Source organism: Brachycentrus maculatus, unplaced genomic scaffold (genome assembly GCF_059751285.1).
Source record: "Brachycentrus maculatus isolate JH-2025_06_01 unplaced genomic scaffold, ASM5975128v1 h1tg000262l, whole genome shotgun sequence".
NCBI classification, from domain to species: Eukaryota; Metazoa; Arthropoda; class Insecta; order Trichoptera; family Brachycentridae; genus Brachycentrus; species Brachycentrus maculatus.
Window position 1 is genome coordinate 493,781 of NW_028281013.1, and position 26,220 is coordinate 520,000.

General features: G+C 28.1%; 1 protein-coding gene across 4 annotated transcripts in view; it reads right to left on the reverse strand.

The window, feature by feature from the left end:
* Stacl (SH3 and cysteine-rich domain-containing protein) overlaps positions 1-21,767 on the reverse strand; it is a 136,109-nt gene extending 114,342 nt beyond the window's left edge. For all 4 annotated transcript variants that reach the window (XM_088266129.1, XM_088266130.1, XM_088266131.1 and 1 more), the window contains exon 1: positions 21,073-21,767. The gene's annotated coding sequence lies outside the window, so the exon portion shown is untranslated. The remainder of the gene's footprint in view (positions 1-21,072) is intronic.
* Between the last annotated feature and the right edge of the window lie 4,453 nt (positions 21,768-26,220).

A 26,220-nucleotide genomic window follows, 5' to 3' on the forward strand; every position in this document is an offset into this window, starting at 1 on the left:
TTCGGATATTGCAGTTATAAAAAATAAAGAACTGTAAATGTATTTTATTTTTATTTTTTGGGAATGTTGTCGTTTATTTATTTCCTGCTTCAATTAGTTTATGGTTTCATACGGTTTTTTTCATGATTTATCTAAATAATTGTAGAAAATATTGTTTATTTGAGTTTAGTGATGAAAATAAACGTATATTATAGTAAAAATACAATATGTTTTCATTGCAACTCTGAAACTGGTATCTAATATTATACAATTAAGCAGCGTTAATTTTAAATTAAATTGAATTACAGTAATATTATGTGATCTTCACCTGATGGTGCACAGAACAATACACCGGATAATAGAGCCTTATCTCGTTACATGAAAGTAAAGTGATAAGACTTACGTTTCAGGTACCAGTCCTGGGTAACTTTGCACCAACAAATAAATGGCGACGGAAGCGTTATTTTAACTCGAATCCTCGTGCATTGTAGCCAGTAGGCAATAGTGTTAACCACTTTGCTACGGGACTGAACAATTCGAATTTTTTAAATTGGGGTTGTTTTTAAGAATTATTAAAGTGAACGCCTTTTCTTAATTTGTTTTAAAACCCGAAGGGATGTTTGCAAATAACTAAATAAATTGCCTAAAGGAAAAGCCTCAATAAATTTTGTTGAGAGATCCAAACTACTCAATCCATATATGAAAGCGTGTTGTATCAATGCACTAAGTGGACATCATATAAGATATTGAACTTTTAGAAAACAGAAATAATTATATTCGCTGCTTACTTTAAATGTCATTACTTATTTAACAACTACTAAAGAGTCACGATTAGGAGCGAAATTGTAAAAATAATTACAGAAAAGTCAAATATGACCAAGAAATAAAACCTTTTTTTTAATTCGTAAATATGAGAGCATATTTTTTCTAGTTACGGTTATTTTAGAAACTCATTAAATAACCCCGTCACAGCATCATAGTTACATAATATAAATGGCTATCTTAATTCCGAATAATATACTTTATTTCATTCTTGACTAGAAAACGTCAAAATAACAAAACGACTCATGATTTGTGTCACAGGGACGGGCATTGCAGATTAAATTGAAATAGATCTTCTGAACTTAGATCATCGGAAGTTGAAATACGTCATATTCTACCTTGGTATGCTAAATCTATTGGCACTTACATCGTTAACGAAATTAGCAACATGTTTTAAACTTTGTATTATCTTGATATTTATTTTATATATTATCGTTTATAAAGTTATTAAAACGTATTATAAATATATACTTTTTAACCGTTTTATTGGTTTTTACGAGCAGTTAAGATACAAATTTATAGATGATATTATTTTAACTAGTATCTACTTCTTAGATCATAATATGTAACTGGGTCGGGTTAAAGTTTCATAGTTAGTGACGTTAACTCTGAGGCAGAGACTTTGTGTTCGACCCCACGCAAACGGTAATGGAAGCCGGATATGTTACATATTTGTTTGGATTATTTATACCTTAGATAACTCTGTACTGTTGTATAATTATACTGTTATAATATTTTTCGCCTTCATACTGTAGTAATTAGCACATTTAGTTATCATGCTGGAGATTCCGTGTTCAATTCCCTGAAGAGTTCGAATAAATAAAAGCGTTTTTTTTTCAATCTAATATTATTTTAATATTACCTTGGTTTATTAACTGAAGCGCATGACTAGACTAATCACCTTGCCTTTATATAGTAAGAGATCAAATTAACATCGCGTAAATTGAAGGAAAAGAGTGAGTATTTATAATACATAACTTATATTGATGACATAAAACATATTTTAGAATATTTAACTGTTTTTAACTAGTTAATATAGAAACTAGTTTTAATATTTATAAAAATACATATGAATAGAAACGGGACCGTCGAGGCACTGGTAAGGGCTGTCCAACACAAACACAATTACTCTCAAGTAAGAGTCGACGTTAGGGGGACCTGGCATGACACGAACAGAAGAAAAGAATAGTAACGATTGAAAGTTTGAAATTTATATTTTAAGGACTTTCGTTTTATTTAGCTGTTACATAATTTATTACCTTATTCTGGCCATGCATGCTTACATTATCGTTAAAAATACAATACATTTTTACAAGAAATACTATTTTCATATTTTTTTTACAGTCGTGAAATCACATCTCTAGTAGGTAGGTAAGAAGGTACTATAAACACACCTTTCCCAGTGAAGCGTAACAAAACGACGAGATGTTCGTAAAACGTTTTTTAAATGTTTTTCTTCCTGAAGTTGGCGGTATGTGTCAGCTTATCTATTTTAATTTCATAAGATAATATCCGCGTCACTTTGAACGTTGTGCGTTGGCATCATATGCCGCTCCCAATCAGTTGGGATCAAGCCAGTGACCTTGTTTTGAAAAAATGTGTCATTAACATGTGTGCTGGTTTATTTTTAATAAGCGTAAGAGCGTTAACAGAATGTCAAGAGAACTGGTAATTATCTATAAGGGAGGCGCCAAAATACTCGCTGATGTATGCAAATTTATGTTTGCTTACACTTTAACTTGGTAATACAGAAAACTGCTCCTAAATACAAATATGGCGTACGTCACCATGTTTTAATGACTTTATAATTACTTGGGAAAATAATATTAAAATAAATAATCGTTTAAAAAGCTAATTTTTTTAAAATAAATATTGTTTTTAATTTTAAATAATATTTTTTATAACCTTTAATAAAAATATTTGTTTTTTTTTGTTATAAAATGGTTTTGTCATCTTTAATGTTTTTTGTATAAAATATATTCTTAAATTCAGTAGTAAAATTTATATCACTTATCCGCATCCAATGGCGAATAGTGCTACGCATAATATTGACACAGTATAATCTTGATTATTACTTACATAAAGCAAGATGATCAATCTTGCGCTATAGGTTCCAGTCCAGGGTGATAAAATAAATTCTTAAGAGAAAAACAATACCGATATTATATTCTTATGAACCCTCCCTAGAAATCGAACCTGAGGCCTTCCGCACTGTAGCTTAACCCGCTAACTATTTTTCAAGGAGGTGGATACTAATAAAAATATAGTGAGGTAAAGTTTACTTCGTAAAAATAATGTATTTATAAAGTAATGTATTTATAAACAAATGTCCAATGTTTACGTTTGAGTAATGATTATTTAGTTTTTCTATGAGAATATCAATGTTTAAGAAAATATTTTGCCACATTAAACACAATACGTTTTTGGATGTAAGCATATGCATACATCCAAAAAAATACATGGGAACGTGAATAAATTTATTATTATTTATGTAATTGTAAATTAATACATATATATCCATATATACATATATATATATATATATATATATATATATATATATAAATAATATATATATATATATTTATATATATATATATATATATATATATATATATATATATATATATATATATATATATATATATATATATATATATATATATATATATATATTTATATAATATATACTATTTATTTATAGATTCAAATTTGGTTTCCGAATACTAGAATAAATATGTCATAAGAAATGTGTATTATAATACCAACCTTTCCAACCTTAGTTCATATTAAAAAAGTACGACACATTGTCAACCTTATTATTACGAAGTATTTTATGGCATATCCCCTCCGACCGATTTACCGCAGTGATTACGATCTCTTTGTAACAGTATCAACAAAGAAGGGTTGAGTAAATATTATATTGGACCGTATTTTAGCAAACACGTAATATTGGAAAATTCTCAGAAAATTTGTTGTTATTTATTTGATATGGAATGCGAAATTATTTCGTTCAGTACATACATTGACTAACCACCACGTAAACCAACGATTTGAAACATCTATCCCTTCAAAAATACATAAATTCCATAAACATATATATACAATTGGGTCTGTTTTTATGCGGATCCTTTTTATGCGATTTTTAACTTATGCGATTTTCAAATATAATGGAACCTTTTCCTTATTTTTGTTTGAAGTTCAAGTCTTTTTTTTCGCGAATTCGCTTAAAAAACTAAAATTTAAACTAGTGCAGGTTACAACTGTTAAAGTGTGATTGTATATAGGGACATGGGCGATCGAAATTGTTTTTAACTCTGCCAACTCATCCCCAATCCCACCCAGAAAAGCAATTTGGGAGAATCGACTAAAAGAGCAATTAAAAAAAATCATTAATGGCACAAAGTTAAACTCAAATCTTGCGCCATATTTAAGAGGTATTTTATTGAAAAAAAAACAGAAAAAGCACTTGTAATTTGGATTTAAGATTTATCTCAAAATAATTACCCATGTGTGGATATTATTTAATTAAGAAAAAAACTCTTCTGTTTCGTGAATAAATAAAGCAGCAAGCAGATTTAAAGATTAAAGTATTAACTGCTAGTAAAGGATAACTGACTGGATTTTTGAAACGATCTTCATTCATTAATATTAAGATTAAACATATGCATGCTGACTGATAACAATAAATTGTACGATTAAGATCATATATTTTGTGTTTTTGTTTTTATGATTTCAAAAAAAAATAATGCCGTTTTTGGTATATTCTACCACATTGATTTGAAGTTATGCGGTTTCTCAAATTAATGGAACCTATCCCTCAGTTATGTATGTAGTTCTTTTTTTTATGCGACTCGCTGTAGAACGTATCTATCGCATAAAAAGAGACCCAAGTGTATATATATATATATATATATATATATATATATATATATATATATATATATATATATATATACATATATATACATATATATATATACATATTTATATATATATATATATATATATATATATATATATATATATATATATATATATAAATATGTATATGTGTGGGTATATAAAATTCGGCATTTTATTTCTTCGTCAGGATTAAAATATTCTGTGATAATCCCTCCAAATAACGTTGCTTAAGTCTTAAACCGAAATAATATTAAAACATCTGGTTTCTGCTACATTGCGGTATTTAAAACAAGCCATCTGCCGAAATACCTGCACTCTACGAAGAGTGTCATCCTCCCGTCACCTGTCCACTATATATATATATATATATATATATATATATATATATATATATATATATATATATATATATATATATATATATATATAAATATAGCAATTATTTACTTCAGGTGTATCACTTATATAAAGTGAACGCGATACTTTACATACACACGGTACTCAAACGCACTAACCACTGCACTGCGGAAGTAAACGCGTGCGATTTGCATAAGTATAAAAAAACATAATGATTATACGCCTATGTAACGAAAAGAATGACGACGCCCTACGTTGGCAAACCCCGACCGACGTGGCCGTCGCGTCGTCACCGAATAGTTTTTAAAACATTGATGTTTGCGTTTGAGAATTAATATAGATGTTCTCTCAGCAAATGCAACCCTTTTAAAAGCATTGAATCGATTTGTCATTTCCAAATTGTATAAATATGATTGGAATCCGAAAAGGGTAAGTAAATACTAATTGAGAAATGTTAACAATTACCAAAACAATAATAAGTATCAAAACGTAAAACGTATACATAACCTCATTACATGAAATTATTTTTGAGGGGTAAGATAATAAAGCATATAAAATAAATGACACTTATATCTCTAAAGATAGTTAAAAGTAAGCAGATATTTTGAATTCTTGTTATAAATATTTTTTGTAGTAGTATGGACATTCATTGTAGGTACTGTTAAACTTTAAACATATTTCTTAAATACAGATTAAAATTTTTACTAAAAGGCATCCTATGTTAACAAATGCCGCTCAAATAACACTGCATCAAAATAATGCAGTATTATGGAGGCATAGTAATCCATTTCAAGCCACAAGTTAAAGGAACATATTAAATATTAGTGTGTTAACACGCTTATTATTAATGTCAACCCCGCCGGGAGTCAAACCCACACCGTAGTTACCGGTCGGCCACCAGGGTACGAAATATGTGTGTTACTTGTAAACAAGAATGATTCACAACATTTTTAGTGTGTCCAAATACTTCACAAATCTGGATTAAATCCAATTACAGGAGTTATTTCGTATTATTTTTTGACATCTCAACACAGATGAAGAAGAATATGGAAGTCTGGACATTTACTCTTAAATGCTCAAATATTTGGACACATTCAAAGTCTTGTTATTAAATTATATGGTCAAATTATAAGCTAAAATAATAAAAAGAAAAGGATATTTTCTGGCGTTTCTCATGTACGTGATTATAATCCAGAATTCGGACCTCACATACAAATATAAGAGTTTCTACTCAATAAAAAAGTTTCTTCATGTCACCAAAAGATATCTATTGTACCAAAAGATATATATATATGTATACATATATATATATATATATATATATATATATATATATATATATATATATATATATATATATATATATATATATATATATATATATATATATATATATTTATATATATATATATATGTATGTATATATATATATATATATATATATATATATATATATATTATATATATATATATATATATATATATATATATATATATATATATAAATGTATATATATATATATATATATATATATATATATATATATATATATATATATATATATATATATATATATATATATATATATATATATATATATATATATATATATATATATATATATATATATATATATATATATATATATATATATGTATTCTTCTTCATCTATTTTGAGATGTCAAAAAATAATTAGAATGATTCATACTCGAATCGATGAACATGGACATTAAATAATACGGGTTTTTCAGGAATAATCCGTATCACTATTGATAAGGGACTGCAGATGACCGCATAACTGATGGTGAAATGCGATCGGTCCTGCGCTCTAGGTTCTCGGATTAGGAGTGGAGTACATATATCCGATGGGATACGTGTGACGTAAATCAAGGAGGTCGGGGAAAATAACATATATTCTACAGGTATATACGAAAGGGAATAGAGGAAGAGAATTGTATAGGAATCGGGTAATCGGAACAATGGCAGTTGGTATTGTATTAACTAATTTTTCAATATTTTATTTAATTTTAATTTCATTTCATTTGATGGGATACGATTAAGTAAATCAAGGAGGAAAATAACATTACAAACTAGATTCTACAGGTATACAGGAAAGAGAATAGAGGAAGAGACGCGTATAGGAAACGGGCAATAAGAAAAAAAATGTCTATACGAAAAAAATAAGCAAATGTCTTTTCTTAAAAAAAATACACATTTTGAGAATATTAGAATTTGAACAAAATTAATGTTTAAAACATTTTGAGTATGTCCAAATACTTGTTCACAAATCTGTATTTTCTCCACGTATGGGGTTATTTTTTATATTTTAAAATAAATTATCACTTCAACCAGCCTATGACGGTCGTAAGTCCTGTAAATGCCTAGACTACCACATTCTTCTTTATCTATGTTGAGATGTCAAAAGAATGTAAAATTAATGTTCATGGAAACACTAATAACATTTCCAGCTGCGATGTTTTCTGATTGATTTTTTAAAGAGACTAAAATATTGGTTAATAATCCAACTCTGGAGGTGGATGTCCGGAAGGGCCAGCTGATTGAAGATGTCGTTTCGCTTTGGATTCCAGATGTGCGCGAACCCGAGTCGCGACGTTATGTCAGGAGACGAAGGTCGCCAATCTAGTCAAGGTCTGTCGCCGCGACCGAGCACGGCAGCTACACGGAACATTGCCCGTCTATTTTCGGGTTAACGTGCCCGCCAGCGGTGCCGTAACTGGCGGTGAAAGCTCCGACTCCCTCTTCCTTCTGTACGCACTCCGAGCGCGTTCTCCTCTTCAGGCGACGCCGACGCCTGTCGACCGCCTCCGCCCAGCACATATCCCGACACAGAAGAAAGGATGCGCGTGATTGATCATTCTTAAATCGACTTTCAAAGTTAAATAATAGATGTATAATTTGTTCCAATACAATCATCTCCGATTTTTCTTCGAACTGCGATTGTTTTCAATACATATCTTTAGAAATTAACCTCAGAATAAGCAATTATCGAATCCCGGAGTCATTCTTGAGATATCTACTATATTTGTATTATAGTGTCTTGATAAGAATTTGGATATACTATTAATACAGATTTGGATATACTATTAATATTGTTAAAGAAAACAGTTTACTGATAAATTATGTAAATAGACGAATTAAAAAAAAATATTTATTGGTTTTAAATCGAAAGATTTCTTCTGTTATAGGAACATCTTAATAGTTTGTCAACATGCTTAAAAGACATTTCTCTCGTTTTTGACATTTAAAGGGATGGCAACCGATTTGTCGAAACCATATTAATTTTTATCTGGTAAATAAATAAAATTATTTGATTTTTAGTATTTTCAAGGAATTACTGGTCTTGTTTACACTTTTCCTTTATTATAATAATAAATTACGTGTTATTAACGTTTTGTGGTTAAATAATATATAATAAAAACTTATAATTTTACAAAAACAAAATAAAAACATTTTGTAATTTTTATAAATAAAAATACATTATTATAATTTTATTAATAAATTAAATTAAATTAATTTATTTTTAGGTGTCAAATCAAACTCAAACGATTGAAAACGAAATATGCTTCTTTATTTAGCCTCTAAGGGCTATGTTAGAAATCGGATAATAATATCGTCTATGAATCTCTCATACTAATTAACCGTTGATTACGAGTATTAATGATTCATATGGTATTATTCATTTCTAAATTGTCGTGTATATTATACTAATTATCAAAATATAATTGTTTCAGTAATCTCAATTTGAAATTACACGTAAGAAAGGCTTATCAAGGTTTTAGCACCAAATCGATATGTGTATTACTAGAAATCTTTTGTAATCATATGTGTGAGACATTTGCAACATATATAACACTTTGATCATTCTAGACGATAAAAGAAGCTAGATTTAAAAAATATAAATATTATTGACATTACTTGACAAAATTCTAATAAATTACATTCATTCTTGTAACGGTGGTGGTGTCGCATTAAGATTTTTTGAAATTTCGTAGGGGTGAACCCGATATCAAAACTCTTTTAAAGATGAGCAATTTACCTTTTCATATAATACGTAATTGTGCGCAGATACAGGATACAGGAGAACGTATTTAGAAATTTTCGAAGAATATATTTCTTTACTTATTAGCAAAATATTGTAGTTTGTATAAACGTTATAAAGATAAATGATTTTTTAAAGTAAATCCTCAGGATCCTGTATCTTGAGTGTTGAGTTTTCTTTTAAATATATTTTTTTGCGAGTTTTTTCTTAATATACACATACCATACCGGCTGTCCAAACTTAAAATAATGTAAGGAACATTTTTTTTTGTAGTACATTTTTTGCATTTTTGGAGTAAGTAGTACTTGGTCCAAAAATGAAAAAAAAAAGTACTACAAAATATGTCCCTTTCTGTGTATTTAGAGTACAAATATAAAAATAAATTCACAAGATAAATACTTTTAAATAGAAAAATTATTAATTTAAAAGTGAAAATATAAATTTACTGATGTTTATTGATAACAGATTCTTTTGAAGAACAGAAACATTTTAAATCTCTCTTTTGACAATTAAATTAAATTGTTATCCTCAGTGTATTCTTAAAATAGTTTTTTTGAATGCTGTGTAGATTAAACAAATATCAAATTAAGAAGAGATTTTCGAAGTGGAACTCATTTTATCTACAATTATGTTTAGAAATTATCTACCGCACACCGGCAAGACGATGACTTCATAAAATAATCTTTACTTAATAATAATAACCGATTTCCATTATTTTCCCAATTACCAAACCTTTGTGCTCTTATTACAATGGACACTCTTAGAGTATTCTGCAACAAGGTATTGTTATCGAAAGTTACCGTTTACTGTTCTTGTCCAAACCTATTGAAAATTACACTAAAGCCTTGAGAGCGTTAGGCTAAATATTATATTAAATCAATACCTTCTTGATCTATTACGTTTACTGCCGTTCTATAAATACAGTAATTACACAAATTGGAAAAAATTGTTAAATGTGGAAGGTCATTAGTGGAAAGAGTTCCACATGACAAAATGTAACGTTATTTACAACATTTTGAGTGTGTTCACAAATCTGGATTATCTCCAATTATAGGAGTTATTTTTCGTATTAGTTTTTGAAATCTTAACATAGATGAAGGAAAATATGGAAGTCAAAGATCACTTGAGAAACGTGTAACATTCACTAATTCTACCCATGATTGTACCTAATAATGTTACTCAATGCTTCTACCTAATAATTCTACCTATGATACCCAATGATTCTACCTAATAATGTTACTCAATGCTCTATGAAAAAGCTTCTTTCATCTCACCAATAGTGAAATTCTGTGGTGAAAAGTGTGAAGTGAAATTCTAGTGATTCAAGTACTATACATATATATATGTATAAATATAGTTTAAATTCGAGACACAGTACTTGAATCACTAGAATTTCACTTCACACTTTTCACCACAGAATTTCACTATTGGTGAGATGAAAGAAGCTTTTTCATAGAGCATTGAGTAACATTATTAGGCATTGAGTAATATAATTGTTTAATGTATCAAAGAAATAAAATAATGTTTTTTATCATAGAATGGTTTATATATTATACGTTTAAATAATATTTAAACGTAGATTTTGGGTAGAAATCTTATTGGGAATACATACTGGGTTTTTACCTCTTCAATTCAGATGTTATTTTAAAGATGTTATTTAAAATATTATTTCAGTGCATGATTTTGTATTAAAAAAAACGAGAAGAATTATATGTGTAATTTGAAGTTATGGATGAATTCAAAGAACCAATATTTAATAAATAATAATGCTTATTGGAGATGTAAAAGGCAACGTTAGGAATGGTGTTGTGTAAATTTTCAAAGAACTTATTTAACTTGCTAAATTAACGAAAATAAATGTAGAAATATTTAATTTTGTATTATAATATTATTGTTATAGTTTACGCGAGAACGCGAAAGTATTTTTTTTAAACAAATATTTTTTAATTGAATTTGATTTAAGTTTGTTCGTTTGGTAATTTTGTGTAATCATAGTTGTATGTATCCTAAAAAAATACATCTTGTGACGAGTCTAAATATGTTATATGAAAAAGGTTATTTGGCGTTGACTACAATCTAGGGAAGGTTTATATAATAAAAGATTTGTTAATGTACCTCACCGTATATTATTTAACTACCAACAAATATATTATTCAGTTTCCAATATATTTCAAGTATACTTTTAAAAAATGTTCTTATTATTTACAAAAATAACAGTAAGATTAAACGTTTAAATAATTAAAGAAAACCTTTATTATAAAAAAACGAAAAAAAAAATGTACATTGGAGAAACAAAGCATAGGAAAAGTAAGTTATAAAACTTGCTTAAAATATCAATACATATTCTTTAACCTTTCAGGCTCTGCAGATTTTCTTGAGGCTTATGGAGAAAATTATTTGAATAATTTGGCCATTTATGGTATAATTCTCGTTTAAAAGACCAAAAGGATTTATTTTTAATGCGAGGGACTATATAAATCACCTTTCTTGTGCAGGCGTAGTGGAACATTAAAGAAGTAATGAGGTGAGTAAAGTAGTATTTGCTAATAGGATCTTATATGTCTGTATCAGGTAGTATTCTATGTAAAGCACTGAATATGGATAAACAAATTGAATTAATTGGTCGACTAACCCTACAGGTATTAAGGAAACAGATTTTTAGTGGTTGTTATGTTCATAGAGTAATTATTTTACAAAATTATTATACATTTTTCAATGGATTATTAGGGTAAACATCTATGTTTTAAAAAAATAACATATTTTGGAGTAACCGTAAAAGTTTTTTGTTTTCCAAATTATTTCACATTATTATCTATCATAAATTATTTGCTATAAATTTTAAATACTTATTTTGTTGGCTATACTAAAATATTTGTAATGTTAAGATACTTTTATGTTTTATATTAAGATATCAATATATTACTATTTCATTAAAATTTTCGTCGTTAATATAAAACATAATCTTATAAGGGGCGTTCAAAGCAAACGCGGTTAAAAGGTCAATACTTTATATTAATTTCCATTAATTAGTTCGACAAAAACGCGGAGAAAATAATAGGCAACTAATGAAGTATGCCATTAACACGGTGCATTGATACTGTGCGAAACCTGAAAATTTGAAGAGATTCGTTCATTTTTAATAAAGTCCCGGGAAAATTCTCCTTTGTGAACATTGCTACCAAAAGCACTTTTGAAGAGTATCTTGCATTAATGATGGATTTTGGGTCAAGATACTCCGTGAAGAGAAAGAAAATCTCCAACCGAGAGATACGAAAATAAATTTAGTACCGAATGAATTAATAACGCCAATTAATTTTAATTGGCGTGTTTGAAGTACTTATCTGTGGATTTGTTGTCATAAATTTAAAAAGTCTTTAAAATAGGAACATAAGCAGTCATTTCAATATTTTTACGTACATCATAATATACTACTCAATATAATAACATATACCAATCTGATGATGTCGGTAATGACGAAACCCGGTCGCTGGTCAAATAACATTAATGTGGTAAAAACTACATAGTTGTTATTTTATTATTCTTCCTCTTCTTTCATTTACTCCGGGTGGTTGGTGCATTCAGCCAGTTTTTACCCCCCACAGCGACAATATTGTCAGACCATCCCTTTTGGGGTCTTCCGACCTAAATAGTATTTTATTCTTATCAAAGTAAATATATTGTTTTTAAAAATTGTTCGTTTATCTTTATACACTAATATTGGATTTAACTCAATGAGGGATTGTCATTTATTTTTTTATTTTATTCATCTCAATAAATCAAAGAAGTTTTTAAAGACTTTTTTCAAAGCTTGAGAAAATTTGTACATATTTTTTTTGGCCATTTCCTTAGTTTACTGATAATTCGAAAGAATTTCATACGTTACGACAGCGTATGTATATGTATATTACACCATCTCACCCCCCCCATATCATCAACCATTTGAAGAATATCAAAGTATTATTGTTTAATATTTTTACACTTTTAACAGCGGATAATTTACACATGATTTTGCATGAATGGGTATTCAACTTAGACATTCCTGATCCTTTTCATATGTATTATAACTCCTTCATATTCTTTTCTATACCTATAGCAGCTCTCAGTTCTTCAAGCTCTTCCTGAGCTTCTAACTAACACTATCGGTATCCATTCAATATTATCCACTTGCTTTTGTATATTTTATTCAATACGTATTTTTCCAAACATATGAATTTCAAAAGCTAGAAATATGTGTGAAATAAGAAAATATTTGACTCTTGTATACCTACCATAAAAGAGTCAAATATCAGGGATATATACTTACCTAATACATAATATCAGGAATAGCGTAAATACTTAAAAGCCGAACAATAAAACGTTTTTTTTCACCCACGCGATAAATGGAGACAGATAGTATCAGAGCTGATGGCACTTTATGTGCAGACAAAATGGCGTATTCTAATACGAACATTCTCGTATAAAAAAAATCTGGATGTATAACTTAATTTAGTATGTTCTGAAATAAAGTAAGTAACATATCTTCGCTTTCATATCTACAAGAATATTTTTAATTCTTTTTCAAGGTGAATGATATAATCGTTAGATATTATAATTATCTTGTGAACAATGGAATGTTTTGATCTCTTTGTTTTCTGTCGAAATTCAGACAGACGACGTGAAGAAATTTCATAATATATCTTCATCAACTCTGCGATATTCACTGAAGGGTAACCGTGAATTCCACTATATAGATTCTCAAAAAATGTTAATAAAAATAACATATAGGAGAAATTACAACATCGCGCGGTTTTAAAATTGAATATTGAAATACGGATAATATTTTGTTCATTTCTCAGACAAAAACTTACTGAATATATATATTTAAAAACTTTCAGCTGCTATTATCTGTATTTAATTTCAATGCTTAGTCAAATTGAACAATTCAACTTGTATATTAATTTAATATTATATTAATGAAGATACATGTAAATAGGCAATCATTTCTAATTACGTATGTGCAAATTATAAGCAGTAATTTTAAATAGATACAGCTGTCTCTGATAAAACATCATAAACGGCTTGTTTCAGGAAATCTGACAACATAAATGTTCTAAGAAAAAAAGTAACTGCAGCGATCTCAAGAACATCCAAAAATCGCACCCAATTTTTTTTCTATGTCATGCTTTTATTTATATTTATTTTAGGAAAATTTTGTAATTTACGGTGTTTTGTAGGTAACAAGTCGATATGTGTATTATATTATAATACGTATTAAATTACAGTTATGAATAAACTAATAATATTTTACTGGTTGTAAAATAATAATACTAATTCCAAAAATAAATATAATATACCATGATTTATAAAATAGATTTATATGCCGACATGCGATGACTATATATATATTTTTAAATTTGTCTCAGTCTATAAGTTAACCTTACAAAATACAATCCTCATTAAAGAAAAAAAAGGTTTTAAATTTTACAATATTCCTAAGAAGGTCGAGTAAAAGCTTCATGTAATAAATATTTAACGATTTGTAAGTTAAATATTTGATTTACATCCTTATTTGTAATGCCATTAAACTTTATGTTGATAAAGCGTCACTATACTTGTAGTAAATGACTACTCTATTACAGTCAAACTAATGAATTAGTATGCCGTAAAGAAGGGAATTGTTGAATTATTCACGCGTAGTTTTCTCAATGTCCCTTTCTCGTACCTCATAAATATTTATTCTGGTAAGTACTTCGCCCCTTACTGCGCCGTAACCTGTTACCCATTTCCGCCCACCCCCGTGCCGTACATAAAGAATTATTATTAGATTTATGTAAATTGTATCGCTTTTCTTGAATCTACAGCTATAAAAATGTGCCCTTCGTATAGATGTTCAACAAGTAACTCTAGTATCAATTCAGGAAACAAAATAATAATAGTTCGATAATTTTAAAGGATATTAAAATACATTTTGAAGGATATATTGACCCATCTGCAGATACATTGACCGTTGGAGAAACTTACTTTCTTTTTGTAGAAAAATATTATCACTTAACCGTATGGTAAAGTACGGTGAGTAAAGTACGGTGCTACATGACAAGAATATTATGTGGTCGTACATTTTTCTTTCAATTTAAGATTAAGTATTTATGGACAGAGACATCCAAAAGTACAGTACTACGTTTACTCTTATGGTTCGTATTACGTGAGTTTGTTGTCAATAGAAATTTGGTATGTAGGCGTTTCACAGTAATTTAAATGAATTTAATAAAAAGTAACTTAATAAAACCACTATTCCGTTTATATTTAATATAGAGAAAACAAAACTACATTAAGATTTGAGTGTTTTTGACACGAGAGCTTGTTATAGGACACGTACGACGCACGACGCGCGTTGTATTTTTATTCGTTCGGTACATTATAAAATGCCCAAATGGTGTTAAAAATACGTTGTATTCAAAATAGTGTTAAGAACATCTATCAATGAATGAATTAACTCTTAACTTTACTGAAATTATTAAGTAAATTTCTTAGAAATAGGCTATGTAAGATATATCACCAATAATAATGAATCACGATGTACCGAAACGAGAAAAACGACTAAGGGAGAGAATTAATTAATCGTTTATTATTGGGATTAATCTTAATATTTTGACTTGTTTGTAACATATTTTGAAATCAAAAGTGTGTTGCCAAATATTTTTTGTCATTTTCATGACCATATAATTACAAAACTCTACATATGCCACAGTAAGTGATGTGTGGATAATAAAGTATGGCCAATTGCCAAACTTTATTAGTTTCCAGTTTTTTTAAGGTCGGTCTTAATAGTTCTCTGTATTTTGTACAAAGTGATAAAGTATCTGGCTGAAATATTTTTTTTCAAATTAATTAATTAAATTATTCAGTGATACCTCATTCAATAGACTTTAAAAGAAACACACGAACAAAAAAAACTGTATTTTTATCTAAGGATTTCAGTCATATCTTACTGTAGTTTAAGAATGTTGAAGGTATAGTAATACGGATGTCAGAATTTTTGTAGAGCTCATGACCTGTCATTGGCTGGTTTGAGTGACAACTTTATACACTTTGTAAAAATAACATAAAATCCTTAATGGAAGAAATCTAGTATTAAAAATAAAACATAAAGAGTATTTATAAATAAAGATTTTATCACAATCTTCTGAATTGTGAAAATTATTTTAAGAATATAAAATATAATCTTTGTTAAATTATTAGCTTTTCATGCATTAAAGGAAGTGTAGAAATCGGTTATGATATAATGAAAATCTCATAATATCCGTTTTCGTTTTTGATTTTTTTTAAATGGAACATTATAATTTATCTTAATCTTTTAAGTGGAAAACGTGAAGTAAAAATATAATTGTAAATAACCTTCCAATTTTTATGCGTATTATTTGATACAGTCAAATTACAACCCAAATAATTTACAGATTATAAGTTCAAAGTATGGAATACGATTGTGTGAAAAGAGAAATACGATATAATTCTTTTCACTCAAATAATTTCAAAAGATATTTGTTTGTAGCGTGAAGAGGTGAATAATTGGATTACTTCTCGAAAATAAATATTTGGAAATGATGAGAATATATTTTTTACACAATACTCGTACGGACATATTAAGTTATTGATGTGAAACCATGTAGGATAGAGCAAGGGTGACGTGGTAATGAAGACAAAGTACCGCGGCAGTTGCTAATGTGCTTAGGTGATTCGCGGCGCCGAGAATTCGCCATTTTGCGAGAGCCCTCGCGAAACAGGATTTAAAACCAATGCCGAGGCACATCATTTATATGTAAGCTCTTTTTCAAATACTTTTTTCCACGAGCTCATGTACAATTGTTAATTTTCGTTGCCTAGTGTAGTAGCACTGAAGCTGCCATTCCGATGTAGCAACAAGTAAACTCATTAATCATGCGTGAAGTTCAACCCTCTGTACAAGTTTACGGCAAGCAAATTAACGAGCACAATTCTTAAGGCGCCGGCGCCGGCATTGCGACGCCGACGCACGATCTAATCTTTAAGAATAAGTATTTGTTTTCCTGCATTCTTGAATTTTTCTTTGTCCCTTATTCTCAAGCAATGATGCATCGAGCACTTTATGAAAATAATTTAAAGTTACTTTCATCATAAATTACATAAAAGATAAACTTACATGTATTTATGTATTAATTTGAAATAAAACACAGATTTTTTGAGTCTACTAAGTTGTATTTTATTAACAAAAAACAAATAAAAAATTATATTGTGACAATTGTTTCGCCTTGTTAGGGCATTATCAAACGAATGTCTTCGTTTGATAATGCCCTAACAAGGCGAAACAATTGTCACAATATAATTTTTTATGTGTTTTTTGTTAATAAAATACAACTTAGTAGACTCAAAAAATCTGTGTTTGATTTAAAATTAATACATAAATTAAAATGGAGTTCTACAAATTAAATGCCAAGTCAATAAATAAAAATTACATGTATTTGTCCAGTCAAACATACCGAATATATCAATTTGAGATTTAAAAAAATCCTATATATACATACATATAGCTACAAAAGTTTTTGACACTATGTATATTGTTTTTCATGAATTCAAATTTGTAAGCGACAGAATAAAAAAAAAATAGAGAGACATAATGTAAGAGATAGGGAGAGAGAGAGAGATCATCTAAAAAAATAAAACAACAAAAAATTTGCAGCATAAAACACATTCTGCTTATTCAATATCAACACTGCATTAATTGGTGCTTCAATTGGTAATACCGATAATATTGGTTTGTGATAACTAAAAATATGAGATATATTATATATGGTATGTCCGTGATTCGATATTTTCGTGATAACGAGAAAAAATGCATCTTTTGTAGTTCCTGATTTTGTGGTTATTGAATCGTTGGGTTTGTTAAAATACAATTCTAAATATTACCTCAACTGTGCGTCTGAGGTGTACGTCTACAACGTATCTTATTCTATCGCTTTGTATAGTTGTGTTGTGTGCGTCGCTCTCTTTTTCTTCATTCACGTTGCGTCGTCGGAATGTATAGCTCACCTTCTCTTAATCTCTACGTTACATCTTTCTTCTCTCTCATGTAACGATTTGTGCACAATAAACGAAACTTGGCCTTGAAATTAAACAGTTAACCGATTTATTATTTAGGTATAATGACAACTTACTTTTCTTAAATCCTTTTTAAAAATCTTATAAAATGAACATTGATTGAATAATAATTTACGCTTTTGTTTATATAAAATTTCACAAGATCTAATAATTTCTAGAAAAAATCATACATTTAAATAAGTGAAATGTTAACACTTACTCTTATGAGTATATATTACTTACTTACTTATGAAACAAAAAATGTAAAATATATTAAAATAATTTTAAGCATTCATGAATAAATGAGAGTTTAAGTCACAAGGTTTAAATTCTCTACTGAAGTTTATGAGACAAGTTTGTGATATAATAACAAAAAAATTAAGAACCATCGAAACACATACATATTTACTATTTAATATTGAAAATTTAAACCGTGCATTTAAGTTTATTATGTTAAGTTTGATTTAGTATCAATAACTCATTTTTAGTTTTAGAGGATAAATTAAGTATGTTTAAAACAGAATTACTTAAAAATAAATGACAATAAATAAACGGAACCACTTTATATCAGTTGTCATAAATTTGACTTCGTATCGTCAATTTTCCAATTAATTAATATAATTACCGGGTGTATTAAATATGGTATACATCTAAGATCGTCTACTGTTTACCCCCCGCCTCCATAGTGTAATGGTTAGCGCGTTAGGCTACCGTGCTGGAGGTCCGGAGTTCAATTTCAGGCGGGTCAAAATAAATATTAGTCAGTTTTCACTTTAATATTTATTTTACGACCCTGACTGGTACCTGATGTATGGATGATTGATTTCTTTCCTTCGTGTAATTAACGATGAAAGTAACACTGACTCTATACGATGCAGTACCCTATTCACTATTGGGTGAGGTAAAGGAAAATAAGAAGAAGAATTGTAAAACAGGTAAATATGTTAAAAAAAAAGACACGAAATTCGTTATAAGAAAGAGTTATAAGAATACTAATTACTCCAAAGAATGAAATCATAGAAAATGTACTAGAATCATAGACAGTTTAATTTTTTTATTCTTACGCATAACGAATCGAGTAACGTTTTTACACTTTTTTTAACACAAATACATGCATAGTACAAAAGAACAGTTATATATTGCACTTGAAAAATGAGGGGTAAGAATCTGGTTATTCTCTTTTCTTTGTATAAACTTTTCGTTACGATGTCAAAACTAACAGGAACACTTAATACCGCCATTAATAACGCAAGTCTGCGTCTTACATCCTCCTATTATCCTAATAATGTATTATTTTTTAGAGAAAACATAATAAAATGATACCTTTTTTCTTAAAACTCCATCGAAAATTCATTTAGTGGTATTTTAGTAAATTTAAAATGAATGTATAGTAAGTATCCAATCACATAATGAGATTTAAATAATTATTTTTAGTTATCTACTGATTTAATGTTTTATTGTTTATTTTTATCTACAAACGTTGTATACATATATACAGTATATGACAGATCTGTGTAAATTTTGATTACTTACTCCCCCACATTTAAAAAAAAAACGCAAAAACCTCAATTCATGGAAATATTTTGGTAAATTGGATTAAAATATGAATGTTGATTTCTCCGGTAATTTTTCTGGTGTCATATAAAAAAATTCAAAATAATATTTAATAAAGATCCCTTTGGTTTCCGAAGACGCGCGTCGGTCGGCATCGAAGTCAGCTGCACGGTGCCTTAACATCGATCAAAAAAAGTTGTACTATTTTGGTGACATTGAAAAAGACAAATGAAATTACTTTCTCTATTTTTATACTTAATAAAATATGTATACTTGTAATAAATACTACTAAATAAATCCAGAAATCTTTTTACTTGTGTCAATAATTAACCAGCAAAAACTTATTTTTTTTACTTAACTACTTGCATGTGAACTAGTCAAACGAGAAAACTTAAAAAAGTTCTAAATTTAATTCAAAAATCAATGTGATATACATATTTACGAATTAAAAAGATTTTAAAATCTAACACTAATGTAGGCGAAACAATCGTCATAATTATGAAAGCAAACAAAAATTGACAAAGTAAAAATAAAATATACACATTTACTTTTAAGCTGCATCTATTATTGGTTTCTTAATTGGTATTTTAAAATAAAAACATTTAATAAAACATGATTAAACTTTGAAAATATATTTTTGTATGTCAGTTTAAAATAATATATTTAAAATATATATATATACATATATATATATATATATATATATATATATATATATATATATATATATATATATATATATATATATATATATATATATATATATATATATATATATATATATATATATATATATATATATATATATATATATATATATATATATATATATATATATATATATATATATATATATATATATTTATTTATATATTTATATATATATAAATAGTAGTATATATATACATATATATTTATATATATATATATATATATATATACACATATATATATATATATATATATATATAAATATATATATATATATATATATATATATATATATATATATATATATATATATATATATATATATATATATATATATATTTACTGGCTTTTATGCATAAAAAAACAGTAATAGTAAGAGTAATAGATAATTTTAAGTGTATTTTAGGGAAGCCGTGCCCATGCATTGCCCTGAAACTTCAAATAGAATCACTTGTGCTGAGATAATTATATACGTGCAACATCGAACACCCACGCAACATCGCAAATACTATACGACAATAAGGTACGACATATACATAGGTACTTTAACCATTAACATAAATAATACAAAGGTTCTGAACAAAACACTTACGCTCTTTGTCTTTTTATTCACAATTCGATGCGTTTTTTTTTCAGAAAATTATTTCTTAATTTTTATTGACGCAATAGTGATAGAAATCATATTTTACGTGTTCACAGATTTACGTTACTTTTTAAAAATAATTTTGATTAAGCTCGAATTATGTAGTTTTTTTAATGTCTACGATGGATTTTTTATCAGTCAATTGATTTTTACGCGATTATTTATTTTGTATATGTATATTATATTTAATCTTCCAATAGGGAGAAGATATTTTTGCAAAAATATAATTATTCCAAATTGGTCCAGTTTAAGGTACAAGGATAAGGAGAAGTGATTTAACTATTCAACCAAAACCTCGAGAAAGTACGAAATCTATTTATTATTTTTATACCTTGCGAATGTCCAGATCAAAATAAAAATACAATCGAATGAAGAACTTTGTAACTAAAATCACTTTTGGTTAAGTAGAACGACCCAGGAAACAACACTACTCTGCTGCCAAAAATAAAAAAAAAACGGGGATTTTAATTTTCCTCATCGAACGAGTTCGAAATTAAAATGTTCAAAACATCGCAAAGCGGGAACGGACGAAAAAACACTTGCGAAACGATGAAATTCGCGCGGAAATAGATTAGCCGGGAGGTGCGCGCGGCAGAGCTGGCTCCCTGCGAACTGACGTGACGCGAAACTAGGAATACGGGCGCTCTTCCCCGAACGCGCCGAACCACTGCATCGAGGGAAAAGGCGTCCATTCGGTGGAAAAGCCTACAGACGCCGGGAAAACTTACCCGATATGCGGCTCTTTTCTTCGTCGTGCCCGCTTCTTTCCGGGCGCTGGTGTTTTGCAACTGCAGAAAACGAGCGCCATTACCGCCATCTAGGTATTTACACCGTAGGTAAATGAAACGCCCTGATATAATTTGACATTTGGCTAGGGCGGGGTGAAGTGTCGCTCGGAGGGCTCTCGTTTAACGGTTTAATATTATTTGAGTTGCCGATGCTTCTACTCTTGTGCTGATTGATTGATTGGGAGGGTCTGACACATTTCGCTTGCACGGCGCGGGTGCAAATTGCGAGCCTCGAATTAAGCCCGAGCTCTCGCACTCTTCGCGTTCACCTTATCTATACCCGGTATTCGTATGAACGTACGTTTCATTTCAATTAAACTTATAAACCAATAATTTACTGTCAAATGTTGATGGAGAATGTTAATGGAAACGAAAACACACAAAGTTGTCATATATGTAATTTAATACTTGTAAACAAGACTATAATAAAATCATATATATATATATATATATATATATATATATATATATATATATATATATATATATATATATATATATATATATATATATATATATATATATATATATATATATATATATATATATATATATTTATATATATATATATATTTATATATATATATATAAATATATATATATATATATATATATATATATATATATATATATATATATATATATATATATATATATATATATATATATATATATATATATATATATATATATATATATATATATATAAATATAATAATATATATATATATATATATATATATATATATATATATATATATATATATATATATATATATATATATATATATATATATATATATATAAATATATATATATCCATCGTTATTATGGTTTAAGCTATATAATATCAACCCACAACTTACAATGAATTCAATCCACTATGGATTCATTAAAGTCCGATAAGATTGCATGCTGTACCATCAGAATATACAACGTCAATTAAAACTAACTTTACAATATTAGTGTGTACTGTATTTCAGTTTATTTAATTTTCTGGAGTTCAAAAAAGGAAATGTGAAATAATATATTTGGCATAAACGAATCTTTTAATATTTCATAAATATGTTATACATATTATCATTTACCCGAATATTTTAAAGACATAGTTTCGTCACATAACATAATGTATTGTATTGTTCATAATGTGTGTATGTATACATAATGTAATATAAAAAATGACATCTCTACAAAGATGAAGGAGAATATGGAAATCTGAGTATTTACACAGCATACCACCTGTCATAGGCTTGTTTAAGTCATCACCTTTGATGTTATTTTCTTTATGATTTAATGCATAGTTTATCGATAGTTCAGTAATCGTACACACACTCACATTCACACACCAATCCATATATGTATATACTATGCCCCTAGATTTAACAAATCTCTAATTATTTGCTTCGCTGATTTCGTTAATTAATGAACCACCGCTGTTGGCGCTAAATTGAATAGGTAACTAGGTACTTTGAGTAAGTGATTGGTTTTGCATGTATCTGTGAAGTAAGTCAAATTATGTTTTTACAGACATATAATATTACGGGAGAACCAAAAATATAACTAAAATACAAAAATAACGGAATGTTTGTTTTTACTAATATGGATGGATTTTATTGGTATTTACCTTTTTTTGTTGGACTCTTAATTTTTTTGGAACTTTTAATTTATTTCATTTTTAGCAGAATAACGAGATAATAATAAACCAGTTTAACTTTGCAACCAGGACTGCGAGAATCTATAATATTCAATCAATAATAAAAAATACTTAAGCGGGAATTAAGATTTTTGAGTTGACAGAGTAAATAACAAACAAATCCTATGGAGGTTCAGTAGGTACAATACATGATTCATAATTTGGGAAAAATACTACAATAATAACATTGTTTTCATCATAATTTGTTTTTTTTTTTATGAAAGAAAGAAAAAGAACTTAAAGAACTATCGGAAAACGAGGATTCGTCAACATATCTTCATCTATCATTCGCATCTCCCCTACTCTACATATTGTTATACTCCTTTATGGTAATAATCGAGATATATCATCATAAAAACATCGATGTTCTCTACTTCTTAGAGATATGCTTTTATCTCTTTATACGATGTACTGCCATGGTTGACTTCAAAAACGATCAATACAACTGTGCGATATAGGTTGAACCAATCATGCTCGCTTCATACGAGTATTATTACCTGATAGTGATATTATATTGAGTTCGGAGGGGGACACTAACGCGGAACTCCGATTATTAGTTTATTATCTACCGATTCTACCTTATCTCATTATTAATAATATAAGAGTCTTAGTTGTAGGGCAAAAATATTATTTCTAGTAAATGAGTTTCTGAAATTTTCAAGTAAAATTACCATTTTAAAAACACATACCGCTTTGAATGTTATTACATTTTAGAATTAACCGTTTACGAAAAATAAATAATATGAAAAGCATTATAAATATTCAAATATCGTGTAGGAGTAATATCTTACACGACATTTAGTTAATTTTAGTATTTTTTCATCAATAACTACCAATTTCTCCTTTACGATGTACGGGCGGAAGTTCAACACTTGTACGTTTCCGTTTAATGAATACTTTATAAAAACATTAGGAAATGTCAACTTCAAAAAGTCTGTGTATATTTACTTGCGCTTACATATACATTTTTAAAATACCTTTTTTTCTCCATGGACAAAAAATAGAGACTCTTTGAAAAGATTCTACAGAAAAATCACCTATGATTAGAGCTTTGAGAGGGAAGATTTGAGCTTTAACGAGGATTTTGGAGAGACATGCTGGGATAACTGAAGGATCTCTTGTCAATCGTACTTTAGTAGTACTTTGTCCAATTGTTGAAAATAATTATCATAACTGAATAAAGCAGACAACTTTATTCATAAATAAGATATTCTGCCACAAATTTCGTTATTTATACTTCAAATGGATGAAGTGAACTTATCGCTGATAATTTTGTTATTTTTTATAACTTTACTTGAAAATTTTATATTTAAAGTCAATTGTGCATAAAAAATATTTTATGACCAATTGCACTTGGTGTTATGATTATTGTTTATCGTTATTTTTCTTTGTGTTTTATTGTTATATTCTATAATAATTAAGGTTTTAAAAATATATTGTTTATTGAAATAAATATTTCATTGAAATTATTTAATTTAGAAAAAATGTATGTTTTTAACGTTTTTCAAATGCTTATTGTCATCGTTCAATAAATCTTGTAATTTTAAAACATATTTCTTGTTTGTTTTAACGATTAAACACAGTGTGTGTTATGTAAAAAGTTAATGAATATTTTAAATAGGTATTTTTTGTAGTACCTATGATTCCTATATTAAATAACTTTGGTGAATATTAGATTTTGAATAAACCAGTTACTAATTTTCTGACGAGTGAGAAAAAATGCAAAAAAGCGAGATACACTTTTGTTTTTTATTTATAAAGTCTGATTGGTAATAAAAAAATGATTCCTCGAGAATATTTTTCTAATTCCATCAGAAATTTTATTTGTTTGCGCCAACGAATAATCAATACGCTTTATCGGCGGAAAAAAGAGATGTATTAATATTTTGTTGCCAATGAAGCATTATTAGGTACCAGAGTAAAGCACAGCTCTGTGAATAAGTACTCGCATATATAATATGTACACTACCTACCCAATAATATAACGAGCTGCCAACACTCTCAGACCGGGTCCCAAACCCTGAACTAAGAATTGTGTCATTGTCAGTTCATCAATTTGGCTACTTCTATTTTAATAACCATGATATTGACAATTCAAAGGCAATGCCATTGATCAACGCTAGCAATGATTATTCACCAATTTACTTAAACAAAATTCGTACCTTGAATATTGTCTGCTTTTTAAAATTTCTTAAACCATGAGCTGTCTTAATAATGCGTATCCGAAAATTATTTATTTTCATCTTATTCTTCGTATTGAGACAATAGAGCCCCGGACCTAAAGCTCGCCACCTAGGTGGCTTGTTATACGTACCGGATACAAGACACAGGCTGTGACTGGTGAGATGGTGGTCCGCTACATTCCGCAATCAGACTTGTAAAGCCTTCTGGAAGGTTACATTATTTTAATAAAAACATTAAAATAACAACGTATATTAATGACAAAGAAAACTAATAAATATTTCATTAAATTGTCATGAACTCGGTACAATATAATCAGGTTATATTCAAACGAACTTCGGAAAGAACATCAATCGACTTTATTTGAATTTTTTATATATCTTAAAAGCAACCGAAAAACGTTATTTAGACGTCATATAATGCTACTTTTAAACC